The following is a 15131-nucleotide window of genomic DNA, read 5'->3' on the forward strand; positions in this document are numbered from 1 at the left end:
TTGTCCCAAATCGATATCTTGCATCTTTTTCTCAGTTTTCATATGTATGCTTCATCTTGGAACAGTCAATAATGTTTTGTCACCTACTTTAAACACAAACTAGTTTTCTAAGATGCCACAACATTGTGAAAACCACATATTCAAAGGGATAGTTCACCCCCCCCCACCCCGCCCCCCAAAAAAGACACAAAAAAAAAACTATTCATATATATTAAAACCTTAAGTAGCTTCTTTAATCTGTTGAACACAAAGAAGATATTTTGAATAAAGCTGGACACCTGTAACCATCTACTACTATAATAGGATAAACTATGTAAGTCAATGGTTATAACATTTTTCGAAAGATCTTCTTTTGTGCTCAACAGAAGAAAGAAGTCCAATAGTAAATCATCCCTTTAAATGACTTAAAATGATATTGCATACATTTTGACGGGTTGCGTTTTATTTGATTATCTCAATGTTTCAGCTTTTATTGTGGTGCATTTATCTTGTTCAGGGATGTCCAATCCTGCTCCTGCAGAGAAAATCCATGCAGCGTTTAGCTTGAACTTGCCTGAAAGTTTCTAGTGAAGATGGTCCGGATTTGGGAGATGGAGGAGTCTGCAGCTCTACTATTGGAGAAAGCAAAACAGCCGACTTGGATCACATGTGTTCTTCATAACCAATCACAATACACCCTTTTACCTCTATTGACTTTTTGTCAGAGTTGTGTGACATTCAGACCATAGGAGTTCATTAAAAGTCATTAAAACATGTGTTTGAACTGCATTATCAGACCTTGATCTCTGCATTTACAACCTTTGACAATTAAAAGTAAAAAAGTGACAATTATAAACCTTTTTTAGGAGATTGAATTGATGCATTTTATGGTCTTGGATTGTCATGCAAATAATGGTACAAAAACCTTTTATTTTAGAATTTAGTACTTGTTTTTACACTATAAAACCCAGTAGTCAACTTTATCAAATGAAATGAGTGTATTTAACTCAAAATTGACTGAAAGTTAATTCTACTCATTTGAAAAGAGTTTTGAACTCAGTGTTGAAGGTAATGACTTAATTAAATACCTCATTACTTCAACTTAAATAGAGTAAGTTCACAGTACTCATATAGATAAGTTTATCTCAAATGGTTTGTAGCAATCGGTTTCCTCAAACGGTTTGAGTTGCCTTAACAGTACACCGTAAAAAGTGATTAGTTACTTAAAGCGAGTAAACCAATTGCCTTAAAAGCAGCGAATTGTTTTTACAAAAAAATGTAAGTAAATCCATTGTAACTTGAAAATGTTAAGTTGACTTAATTTTTATAATTATGCTAATAAAATCCTTTTACCCTGTTAGACTATTTCAGCAAGTCTGTTTTCAAATAATTACTGTAATTATTACAATATTACATATTTGGTGTTTCATTAAATCTATAAAATCTATAATTATAGCCTGTATTGAATTTAGAAGACACACTGGAGTCTGGAAGAGCAGGTTTATTTTACTTTGTCATTTTGCTAGATACAGAAAAGCTGGGGGAAAAAAACAAATATAATAAAGGTGTATTAGAAAAAGTGATTACTTTTATTTTTAAAAAGTGAGTTCAATTAGCATAATTATAAAAATTAAGTCAATTTAACAGTTCCAAGTAATAATGGGTTTGCTTACATTATTTTTGTAAAGTCAACTTGTTGCTTTTAAGGCAATTGGTTTACTCGCTTTAAGTAACTAATCGCTTTTTACAGTACAGCTGGTTTGAGTTTTCTTCATTTATTGTGTTTCACTGTACTCAGATTGCTTCATTTACTCTAATGGATTAAGTTCACAGTATAGGATTAGTTTTTAAACTTGGTTTGTTGCAATCAGTTTCCTCAAATGGTTTGAGTTACCTTAACTTTTTGGATTGTACATTGTAGAGATCACCTTAAAATCACATGTGGAAAATATATGAAGCAGACATGAAATGCAGGTTTGGGACAGACGTGGTCATAAAAATGCTCCAAAATTTCATGTGTTATTTGTGTTGTGTCAACATGAAAATGAACTCAGTAATGCTTGTGTTTTTTTTTTCTGTAAAGCACACTACTTTGAATGCCAAAGAAATCACGTTGCTAAAGTAGATAATAAAACATTTTAACATCAAAAGTTGATGAAGCTGAGTTCAATTCCCCATAATGCAATTCAAAAGCATAAATAAACTAAAAGTGCCTTCAAATCAGGAAATATGGAAACAGTAATAGGGGTAGTTCACCCCAAAATGAAAATGTACTCCCTATTTACTCACCCTCAAGTGGTTCCAAACCTATATGAGATTCATCTGTTCACACAAAAGAAGATATTTTGAAGAATGCTGAAAAAAAACGAATAATTATGAAAGTAATAATGAAATAAAATTATGTAATTAAATAATTATGTGGTTACAGACTTTCAGTCTTCTTAAAAATATCTTATAATAATATAAGAAAGAAGCTCATAAAGGTTTGGAATAAGTCGAGAAAGTGTAAATGATGACAGAATTTTCAGTTTTGGGTAAATAATCCCTTTAATAAATGGATGCTTAAATTGTTTACCTGTCGCAAAACTGTCGATTTATTAAACTGTCTTCTTTAATCAATCAAGAGGTAAACTCTACACTGATTAGCTGGGCTCTGGTGTGTCGACACATTCTGCAGAAATCTAGTCCTCCAGGAGCAGGATTGGACAGTCCTGGTCTTGTCCTATACTGTGAAAAATGGAGGGTTCCACACAATTCATTTGTGCTGGGTCAACATGAAGGAATTATGTTAACTTAATAGCCTTTAGAAATTTAAGTGGATTGAGAATAAAACAATTAAGTTGTCCCCAAAAAGTCACAAACTGTGTTGTTTCAGCTAATTTTAAATAAGCAGTTTGAACAAACAGCAAACTTCATTTTTTAGTGTTCTGTGTAAGTTTAGTAAAATAATAAAAATGCTGAAGCTTAGATATTAATACATGCACACAGTTGCCCTTTACCTGACAGCTTTAAATATTGTTGGCAGCTTACATATAATAGTTTTTTAAAAATGTACTATTCATTAAACATCTGCCATCTGCCAAGTATTCTGTATTATATTATTCAGGATTCATTCAAGCATATAAACGTTTTGATACATTTTATAAAAATGATATACTAATAAAAATGAAATAATTCTTATAAATATAAAATAATTCTTTGGTCTTGTACACTCATCTACAGTAAGCGCATGCACATGTCTACAAGTGGGAAAGAGAGAACCAGTGTGTAAGCATGTGTTTTTGTTCTTGCTCATGTATATGAGCTCACGTTTAGGACTGTGTTTGTGTAAGAGTGTGTAAGCGTGCATGCATTCGAGAGAGAGGTGGATGTGTGTGTGTGTTTGAGAGAGAGGATCACACTACCAGATGGCCACAGGGTGAGATGATGATGCTTCCATAAGGTCACTGGTGCCGTTCTGTTAGAGCAGTCATTCAGTTCAGACTGAATCACCCTCCATCAGCCTGCAACCCACTCCAGCACACAACAAAAGAGAGAGATAATTATAGTGGCGGAACCTCTGAGTTCGCCTGCTTGCTGTTACAGCAAAACAACCACTGTATAGGAATAAGGTCAAAGGGCATTTATTCTATAACCTGTCTCTTTATAACAGCACTTGAAGGGCCTCTGTGGGCTACTTGTGATTTCACTACAGAGATGTTACAGTACAAAGCACTACAATGACCTTAAAAGTCTTTAAATAAAACCACTTGGCCATAGTATGATGATAAACAAAAGTGCAGTATTAGATTAATAGCATCAGTGTTAATTTCATCAGTGAAAATAAGGGGGGAAATGTTTGTTGCTTATAGCTTGACATAAACAGAAACCTGACAGGTCCTCTGTGCTAGTAATGTGACTAGCGATCTGATCTGCTCATCTGATGAATAAAAATAGTCTAATAGTCAAGAAGAAAAAAGCTAACCAACATTATTTTTTGTTATAATACTGCAATACGCTGTTCAATCATTAGCTGAGAGGATCAGAGAATGCACATAGTCATGTTAAGGGAGCCATTTTCCTTGACAAAATTAACACTGACCATTAATTTTCCTTCAGCTTAGTGCCCTATTTATCAGGCGTTGCCACTGTGGAATGGACTACCAACAATTCCGGCATATATTTTGCGCAAAGAATGCCATTCTGCCCGCAGCCCAGAACTGGGAAATATTCATACATTCACACACACACTCATACACTACAGCCAATTTAGTTTATTCAACTACCCAGAATTTATTTTAGAGTTTATTCAACTACAACACCCAGAAAACAATTTTGTGTTTAATAGAACTCTAATAGACATCTAAAAAGTAGACAGCTTGGCTAAAACAATGCTAAACTTGGGCTGTCAGTGAAAATTTAATAGACATCAAGAATAGCCCAAAACTAGACTAGTGGTCAAATAGACAGATTAAGTACAGGTCAAATGTACTGTCCTGCCACCATAGACGCTGCATTAGCAGCACCTCGCACAAACGGTAATTTGTTTTTTTGTAATTTGTTGCAAAGATAATTTACAGTGCTCAGCATATAAAAGTACATCCCTCACTAATCTCTTTTTTAAATTCAACTTTATAATAGGAAGCTCTACAATATTATATTTGTGCATATACATTAGATCAGTCAGCATTAAAGCCAAATGGGGAGCTTATCTAACAAAATAACCTACGATAACGGTCCACAAACTAGTACACCCAAATGTATGTTATAGAAAAATAATAAACACAAATTTTAAAGAGTAAAATGAAGAGAAGCAAAGAAATGAAAAAAATTTGTTGAAATTTTGTAGGTTGTAAAAATGTTTTTGGGCAATATTTTGCTTGAATTTAAGTTTATTATCCTTCAATTTTCCTAATATGTTTGATGACTAAAATATTATTTTAATAAATCTATTTGTTTAATAAATTATTTTGTTTAAATGCACCAAAATACACAGCCTTTATTAAATTAAAAATTAATAAAATATTCATTTTTAAAATGGTGTGTACTCAATTACGCTGAACACTATATATAAATGTACACACGTTTTTTTTTAAAGTCAAAATATTAAAACTTTCAAGGAATTAAAGTGGTTATGATGATCGTTAAATAGTAATAACAGCGTTCATTCATAACAGAATAGGCATTTTGGGTCACATTATGCTTAACATTGTCACATGTAATTCCCACAGCTGCAGCAGGTTCTGAGATCACAGCAGTACATCTATGGTCAGTGGTGTTTTTTCTGTAAGGGAGTTAAATGTGCTGGTCTTTCCCACTGTTGATGAGAGTCTCCTGATCAGGAGTGATCGGTCACATGCAGATGCCGGATAATCGAGGGTCAGCATGGTACTGATGCTAACAGCAGCCCACAGCACAGCCATGTGGAGGACAGTGGGTAAAATCAGAGAGACCACCTCAGACAAACACAAACGCTGACTCAGAGTTTGCTTCTGCCTGGACAAATGCAGCGAGCAGACTCCAGATCAGATTCTGAAACACATGAGACTGTCTTAGTGGCCAATGATGAACCTGTTTGAAGTGAAAAAAACTCTACCTACATATCGATCGATCGATCTGTCGATCTGCCTGCCTGCCTGCCTGCCTGCCTGCCTGCCTGCCTGCCTGCCTGCCTGCCTGCCTGCCTGCCTGCCTGCCTATCTATCTATCTATCTATCTATCTATCTATCTATCTATCTATCTATCTATCTATCTATCTATCTATCTATCTATCTATCTATCTATCTATCTATCTATCTATCTATCTATCTATCTATCTATCTATCTATCTATCTATCTATCTATCTATCTATCTATCTATCTTCCTAAAGGTGCATCAACAAAGTATTGAGCAAAGGCTGTGAATACTTATGGACATGTGATTTTTCAGGTTTTTTGTTTTTTAATAAATTTGCAACAATTTCAATAAATCTTTTTTCACATTGTCATTATGGGGTATTGTGTGTAGAATTTTGAGGAAATAAATTAATTTAATCCATTTTGAAATAAGGCTGTAACATAAAAAAAGTGGAAAAAATGAAGTGCTATGAAGACTTTCCGCATACACTGTATAATGTTGAAAAAAAAACTTGTCCCTAATTTAAAAAAAGAAAGTAAACAATGTTAAACTGCGGAATTCTGTTACAAAAAGCACAACAACCATTTACATTTTTAAATATAATTTTTAAATGCATTAATGTGGTGTTTCTATGATTTTTTGTTGTTGTAAATTTCAGTAAATGCTGATGTAAAAGCTTTTTTTATTCAGTGCACATGCCATAAATGCAGGAGCATAATTTGTAATTCACTCAAATATTTTCTATTGCATCTCTTCTATTTATCCATAATTCAGATTATCGTTATTATTGTTATTGTTGTTATTATTTTCAAGTCATGTAGGCATTTCACTGCATATCATATTGTGTATGTGATAAATTTGAATTTGTAATATTTTCAAAACAATTTTAACCTTTGCTTTCCAAACCAGCAATATCCTGATAACGGTAACACTTTACAATAAGGTCCATAATGCATTTACTAACATGAACTAATCATGAACAACACATGTACAGCATTTATTAATCATAATTGAACATTTATTAATGCATTATTAACATCCAACTCCATGCTTGTTAACATTAGTTAATGCACCATGAGTTAACATGAACTAACAGTGAACTACTGTATTTTCATTAACTAAAGTTAACTAACATAAACAAATACTGTAGTAAATGTATTGTTCTTTGTTTGTTTGTGTTAGTAAATGCATTAATTAACATTAACTAATGAACCTTATTGTAAAGTGTGACCCTGATAACTTAAGCAGTTTTGCACAACTGCATTAATATGTGTACAGCTGTACCATGAGGCTGCCTGGCTTTCTGTGGCAAACCAACATTACTGATTTAAGTAGAAGAGGAGAAAGTGAGTGTGCAAAAATCGGACAGAAAGAGTGAGGTGCTGAGGGGATGATGGAGCCCTCCAGACTGAACGCTCGGCTTTGTTCAGTGGACACAGGCGTAAATGTCCCTTTGTACTCACCCAGCGTTTCAGATACACACACTTCAGCTGGTCACACGCACACCCCGCTGCCTTTCCTCCCACACGCATCCAACACATCAAAACTGCAGATCTGGACATTCACAGGATCGGTTCAAACGCTGAAATGAAGCAAAACAAAGAGATAAGCTGTGAATGGAGTCGTAGAAACACATCACGTCGTCAGTAAATGAATAAAAAATAGACAAGAAAAAAAAAACCTGACTATAAAAATGCAAGATGTAGATGAAGAACTCTTGCAATTTTATTGTGTTAAATATTTATATATAATATAATATAATATAATATAATATAATATAATATAATATAATATGATTTATAGTTGTTAAATGTGTCCTGCGTATGTGTGTTTTTGAAAGCTCTTTATCTAAAAGTACTGCACCCGTGAGTCACAATCAATAATGACTCACACACACACACACACACACACACACACACACACACACACACACACACACACACAAACACACACAAACACACACAAACACACACAAACACACACACACACACACACACAATTTCTTTTGTCTCTTTCAAAGAATGTTCAACTGCTGGATTTTTCCATGAAGTTCCATTTGACAAAGCATTAGTGAAAAATAAATAAATGAATGATACTTTCTACATCACTGATTCATCCACATTTATGTGAAACAGCAAAAAAAGTTAAAGGAGGCCCTTTTGCCCTTGCATATTTCACGCGTATCACATTTTCTGACTCACCATCAAGAATGACTCACAGTTCAAATGTGAACTATTAATACACTAATGGACTAAAGCATAATAATAATAATAATAATAGTAATAATAACAGTAACAGCAATAATTTTGCTTATTATTTTACACAGAAATTACAATGAATACACTACCTGACAAAAGCCTTGTCGCTTATCCAAGTTTTAGAAACAAAAAATTATAACTTGACTTCTGGTTGATCATTTGGTATCAGAAGTTGCTTATATGAAAGGCAAAGGCCTCTAGATTACGCTTATTTGACCAAAATAAAATATGATCATGCCTTGATTTTTACTTAATAATTAGGACAGTAAGGTCTGACTTTGCTTAGACAAAAGTCTTGTCATTTAACCGAAATAATGTCCAGTATAAAATATAAAGTCATGATGCAGTGAAAAAAAGAGTTAATATTGTGTATGACTCCCATGAGCGTGGAGGACTGCATCTACACATCTCTGCAGTGACTCAAATAACTTATTAATAAAGTCATCTGGAATGGCATCAAGATTCTTTGAATTCATCTTCAATGCCTCCACCTCCATCTTACCCCAGCCATGCTCAATAATGTTCATTACTGGTGACTGGGCTGCCCAATCCTGGAGCACCTTCACCTACTTTGCTTTCAGGAACTTTATTGTGAAGGCTGAAGTATGAGGAGGCTGAAATTTGCCCTCTCCCATGGTTTGTAATGTAATGGGCAGCACAAGTGTCTTGATACCTCAGGCTGTTGATGTTGGCATCCACTCTGCAGTTCTCTCGTACACCTCCATACTGAATGTAACCCCAAACCATGATTTTTCCAACAAACTTGACTGATTTTTGTGAGAATCTTGGGTCCATGCGGGTTCCAACAGGTCTTCTGCAGTATTTGTGATGATTGTGATGCAGCTCAACAGATGACTCATTAGAAAAATCAACCTTCTGCCACTTCTCCAAATGATCATCCAGAAGTCAAGTTATTATTTGTTGCTCTTACAACTGAAATCAACGAAAATTCTTTTTTCAGGCAATGTACATTAAACTCTAAGCATGTGTACTAACAATAATGTGCATTTATGGCTTTGCGAATTTTTATTAAAATATGTATAAAACTAATTGAATTAAATATTTGGATAAAACATATGTATAAATGCACCTCAACTAGTGCTACTAAATACTAATAAATCATAACTATTTGTTATAATTATGATCATGAATTATTAAATTAAACTTTACATTAGTATTAAACATGAACACATTTATCGATGTGCTCTAATATGCAATAATAGACATATGTTTGCTTATTTTTAACATCTGCTATACACATTTCTAGACTAAATTAATATTTACAGGCTTCATATGCATCAAATGAGCATTTTCTGGTCAATGTATAAAGTGTACACGCCTGTATTGATTGCAAATGCTCTCTGTTTCCTGAGCATAAGCACATGTGGGTTTGTGCCTTACGTAATCCTGTCTCATAACCGTCTCATTACCGCTGTTCAGCGTTTGACTTATATGATGTTTCAGAGCAGTTAACAAGAGCTTTATTGATGAGTGAATCCATGTGATGTTATTCAGATCTTGGCTGTACTTTTTAAATGCGACACATTGAGCTTGTTCTCTCTTTCTCTCTATCATTATATGAGCAGCGAGCAGCCGGACGATTTGGAACTAAATTACAGGTTTGTGAGAGTTTGTACCGTGGCGAGGTCCAGTCAGGCCAGGTCCACGTTACGAGGAACATTTTAGGTCTATAATAACATGCGAGACTTCTGCTCATCCAATCAGAATGTCTGTTTTTCATATTAGTGACGCGTAAACAAAGATTTACACAAGGAGGACGGACGAATGAGTTTACTTTTTTTAGCAGGCTCAACATAGTAAAGCATTCACAGGGATAGTTCACCCCCAATTTAACATTCTGTCATTATTTATTTACCCTTCGCTTGTTTAAACCCTACTTGGGTTTCTTTCTTCTGTTAAACACAAAAGTAGACACTTAGAAATATGTTGGAAAACCTGTAACCATTGACTTTCAGTGTTTTTTTTCTACTATGGATTTAAAGAGATTGTTCACCCCCAATTTAACATTCTGTCAATATTAACTCACCCTACACTTGTTTAAACCCTACTTGAGTTTCTTTCTTCTGTTAAACACAAAGTAGACACTTAGAAAAATGTTGAAAAACCTGTAACTATTGACTTTGTGTTTATTTCTGCTATGCATTTAAAGGGATAGTTTACACCCTATTGAACATTCTGTCATAATTTACTCTCCCTTCACTTGTTTAAACCCTTCTTGAATTTCTTACTTCTGTTAATACAAAAAAAGATACTTAGAAACATGTTTGAAAACCTGTGACCATTGAGTTTCAGTGTTTTTTTCTACTGTAGATTTAAAAAGATTTTTCACCCCAAATTAAACATTGTGATTATTTACTCACCTTTCATTTGTTTAAACCCTACTTAAGTTTCTTTCTTCTGTTAAACAAAGAAGATACTTAGAAAAATGTTAAAAAACCTGTAACCATTGACTTTCATAGTGTTTTTTTTCCTATTGATTTAAAGGGATAGTCCACCCCAAATTGAATATTCTGTCATTATTTACTCATCCTTCAATTGTTTAAACCCAACTTGAGTGTCTTTCTTCTGTTAAACACAAAAAAGATACTTAGTAAAATGTTGGAAAACTTGTAACCATTTGACTTTCAGTGTTTTTCTACTATGGATTTAAATGGATAGTTCACCCCAAATTGAACAGTGTCATAATTTACTCACCCTTCACTTGTTCAAACCTTCCTTGAGTTTCTTTCTTCTGTTAAACACAAAAGAAGATACTTAGAAAAATGTTGGAAAACCTGTAACCATTGACTTTCATAGTGTTTTCTTTCTACTATGGATTTAAAAGGATAGTTCACCCCAAACTGACTTCTGTCACTATTTACTCAACCTTCACTTGTTTTCAACCTCCTGAAGTTTCTTACTTCTGTTAAACACAAAAGAAAATATTTAGAAAAATGTTGGGAAACCAGTAACCATTTAAAATTACACACTGTAAAAAAAAAAGCTTTATACTCTTAAAACTACAAGTGAAATGAGAATTAACAAATGTCAAACTCCTGATTTCTTTTCATTATACAAAACTTTTTGGGAGTTGGTGTTGTTTCGCAGGCTTGACGCCAGCACATGAAGCGGCACCTGGTGACTGTTTTGCTATAGAGAACATCGTCACAGCAGGTCTCTGTGGTGGAAGAGCGCTTGGTGATCTGGTTCTGCAAGATTCAGAGGAACAGGTTTGACAGCACGATCCCTGCTCTCATATTTTGAACACGCTGCTCATTAAGTCAAATTTATGAGAGGCAGGTCACAGAAAGAAAACAAACATAAATTTAAAGGAACCGCTACACATTATTATTGTCAGTATCGTGGATAAAATGTTTATATAGAGGAGTAAAATAAGTGTAATGAAAATGTATTTATGTTTCTTTGACAGATAAGAGCTCTGTGAGTCTATAGAAAAGTCCTCAGTCAGATGTTTGGCTTTGTTAGCTTGTCTTCAGAATATTGCTGACGATGGAAATCGATTACGGCATATTTAAATGAAACAATCTATCAACAGAAAACTCCCTATTAAAACTTTTTGTAAGATACAGTAAAAGTAACCAATTATTTTTGCATTTTTTAATGTTAATTGTTGATTATTTATTAAAAGATTCTGGGGAATATTTGAACTCGGTTGGATACCATATGTGAGAGCACATGTGAGGACTAAGGATATCTTTCTTTCCCTGCCTTAAAAGAGCAATATTATATTTCTAAAGATTTTCTGGAAAAAAAAAGTTTGTGTCAATTGGATTAGTTGACATTGAATTTCAATTTTTTTAACCCACCTGGTTGAGTTATTAAATAAATAACCCAACAAAACACCAACTATTTTTAACTCAACCATTGGGTTAAATAAATAACTACTGAGTTAAAAGTGATATACACACACACACACACACACACACACACACACACACACACACACACAAACACACACTCACCGGCCACTTCCACCTTACCAGTACCGGGTTGGACCCCGTTTTGCCTTCAGAACTGCCTTAATCCTTCATGGAATAGATTCAACAAGACACTAAATATTTTTCAGAGATTTTGATCCATATTGACATGATAGCATCACACAGTTGCTGCAGGTTTGTCGGCTGCACATCCGTGATGTGAATCTCCTGCTCCACCACATCCCAAAGATGCTCTATTGGACTGAGCTCAGGTGACTGTGGTGGCCATTTGAGTACAGTGAACTCATTGTCATGTTCAAGAAACCAGTCTGAGATGATTGATGTTACAGAGTAAATTCTATTTTTAGCATCTTCATCATTTTCATTCTTTCTTGCTTTTGCATAAAATTATTTAATATGATCACACATTACAAACTAGTAAAGGAAAGAAATGGAAATTGAGACCAAATACAACTACTGGCAATGACCACACAAGAATCAAGACAATCACTGAAACATAACTGAAAAACTACATACGTATATCAGTTCAAATATTGATTATATACATACTAATCTACATGTCATTTTGTTCACACATGGACCATCTAACAGCCATCTAACTTCAGCTTTTTGCTGGGACATTCATCATAAACAGGCACGTTTGCTAATTTTAGGTTAGCAATTTGCCTTTCACCATCCGTGCTGCAAACACGAATCAAGCAGCTTGTTAAGAAGAGGTGTGTGATCTTTTTAAGTGGATGCATATTACAAGACTGCCTGAACAAAATATGCCAAAAATCTTCAGATTGACTCATATTTTAGACAATTTAGAACCAGCTGATCAAAACATTTAAGGAAGATACTTGTTTTGACAAAGATTGCATTAGTTCTGTTTACTTTCTCATCAGCGCTGGTATCAGAAGTATTTTTCCCATAGGGATTTTTTTTTAAAAGAAAGGGAAAAGAAAGGGAAAGAAAGGGAAGAAAACCCTTTAACTGCTGCACTATTAACTGCCCCAATATTTTTATTCCTAAAACAACAACCTCTACCAAATGGTAGATGGTTTATAGTAAAAGTATCAGACTTAATACATATACTATGAAAACATCTGAAAAATATTAAGTGTTAGAACAATTTCTTTAAAAACAATCTAAATAAAAACATTTTTGAATGCAAAATCATCTTTTGATATGGGTAGCAACTGAAATCTGCAGGAAGGTGGCTCTCCAGGAACAGGATTGAGCACCCCTGCCTTAAAGTGACATTTAAAGGCTTAACTAGGTTAATTAGGTTAACTAGGCAGGTTAGAGTAATTAGGCAAGTTATTGTATAACAATGGTTTGTTCTCTAGTTTAGACTATCGAAAATAAATATAGCTTAATGGGGCAAATAATTTTGACCTTAAAATGGCTTATAAAAAATTAAAAACTGTTTTTATTCTAGCTGAAATAAAACAAACAAGACTTTCTGTATTCTTTTACTTTCTGTAAATTTTCTGCAGTTAGTTGTAGTTACAGTTAAAGAGATAAAAATCTCAGAGCGCACAACATTTCAGCCTTCATTTTTGAAAGTTTACCAGTCATTGTTACCAAAGAGTTTCCCTACGGAGAGAAAGTAGCTTTTACCCCTGCTAACCAACCAGTGTGCTCTTTTACAGCTTGTGTGATTGACAGGTTGTCCCACTCTTACTACTAAGCATGTTCATTCATTCATTTATTCATTTTCCTTCAGCTTCAGGTCACCACAGTGGAACGAACCCCCAACTATTCCAGCATACGTGTTACGCAGCTGATGCCCTTCCAGCCGCAACCCAGTACCTGGAAACACCACACACATACACACTCATGCACTATGGACAACTTAGTCTTTTCAATTCACCTATAGCGTTTGTATTTGGACTGTGGGGGAAACCAGATCATCTGGAGAAAACCCAAGCAAACACAGGGAGAGCATGCAAACTCTACACAGAAATGCCAACTGACCCAGCCGGGACTTGAACCAACATCTTTCTTGGAGTGAGGCGACAGTGCTGACCAGTAATAAGTAATGTCGGTCGTTTTGATTTCATGGAGACGAACAAAGAAAGTCTATGTGCAAGAACTTCAGCACCTCTTAAGCCGTTGAGCACTAAACCACATGTTGCACAAAAGCGAGTAGTAAACGAACGGAGTGTGTCTGTGTGTGCAGGCGGAGGGGAACCAGGGACACACAACTTGCCGTGTTTTGTATCGATCGTGCTGCAGCCAGAACTCATCTACAAGCACAAACCCTGAGGCTCTACAAGAGACGGACAGACAGACAGAGTCGGGGAGACAGAGACGGACTGCTGAAGGGAGGGGGCTGCTGCTTGTGCTGGGTGGGGGATTGTGGGAACAAAAGGCTCCTAGAGTTTTACTCCTGCTCCTCCTGAAAGAGCGTGTAAAGCGGGAGAATGAGATTGAGGATGAGAGAGAAAGAGAGAGAGAGAGAGAGAGAGAGAGAGAGAGAGAGAGCTGGCTCTCCTGGCTCGGATCCAGAGGATGATGTCATGGAGTATGACTTCACCATGCAGTGTCATCACTACCCCCCCTCACACCCTCCTTCCCTGCATCCCTCTCTCTTGCTCTAACAGAGAAGGTGCTGCTTCGCTCATCCGTGCCAGAATGACAGATAAAGCGAGCGAGGGATAGAAGAAATGGACAAAGAAGACAACAATGGAAGAGAACTAGTGCCTGCATGTACAAAAGTGGCTAACACAGAGCTGTAGTGTTCAGGATGGGTGCTAGTGTTATGCTGGACAGGTGTAAAGGTGTTTTTTTTGGTGTTTTGGAGTGTGTTGGCATGCGGTTGCTAGGGTGTTCTGGGTGGCTGCTCAGTGGCCAAGTTCAACGAGTTCATCGCCAAGTCCCTCCTTCAAACGTAGGGCTATGGTTTCTTTTTATGGGAAACACAAAAGAGGAGATCTTGAAGAGTGTTATTGTTTATATAATGAAAGTCAATGGGGTCCAAAACAATATGGGACTCCTGTGACTTTCATCAAATGGACTGTTTTTTAAAAATAGATCTTTGAAATAACATGAGATTGCGTAAATAAACAACACAAAGGACAGTATAAGATATTCAAAGAATGTCTGTGTTGTTTTTATATAGACATTAGGGTCCAAAACATTCAGTTTTATTGTAGAAAAAAAATCGAAATATCGTTGGAACAACATAAGAGTGAGTAAAACACAAAAGAAGATATTTTAGAGAATGTTTCAACTCTTTGTCTTTATAATTAAAGTCATTGGGGTCCAAAACAATATGGGATGCCTGTGACTTTCATCAAATGGACTGTTTTTTCATTTTTTTATAGATCTTTGAAATAAAGATTGAGTAAA

The 15131-nt window shown here is 35.1% G+C and overlaps 2 long non-coding RNA genes across 4 annotated transcripts in view; both read right to left on the reverse strand.

Moving 5' to 3' along the window:
- Nucleotides 1-421: 421 nt before the first annotated feature.
- Nucleotides 422-3492, reverse strand: LOC141386339 (uncharacterized). Of its 2 annotated transcripts, none has more exons than XR_012408161.1 (3): nucleotides 3384-3492; nucleotides 2555-2706; nucleotides 422-611 (listed from the first exon to the last, which is right to left on the reverse strand). It is a non-coding gene; the product is annotated as an uncharacterized lncRNA (long non-coding RNA). The 2 variants fall into 2 exon arrangements; XR_012408167.1 differs by lacking the exon at nucleotides 422-611 and adding an exon at nucleotides 1501-2334.
- Nucleotides 3493-4229: 737 nt separating this feature from the next.
- The window catches only part of LOC137495289 (uncharacterized), a 73923-nt gene continuing 63021 nt past the window's right edge, over nucleotides 4230-15131 (reverse strand). For both annotated transcript variants that reach the window (XR_012408151.1, XR_012408152.1), the window contains exons 5-6: nucleotides 7039-7157; nucleotides 4230-5490 (exon numbers count right to left, since the gene is read on the reverse strand). This is a non-coding gene — a long non-coding RNA (uncharacterized lncRNA). The remainder of the gene's footprint in view (nucleotides 5491-7038; nucleotides 7158-15131) is intronic.

The sequence above is a fragment of the Danio rerio genome, chromosome 1, assembly GCF_049306965.1.
Source record: "Danio rerio strain Tuebingen ecotype United States chromosome 1, GRCz12tu, whole genome shotgun sequence".
NCBI classification, from domain to species: domain Eukaryota; kingdom Metazoa; phylum Chordata; class Actinopteri; order Cypriniformes; family Danionidae; genus Danio; species Danio rerio.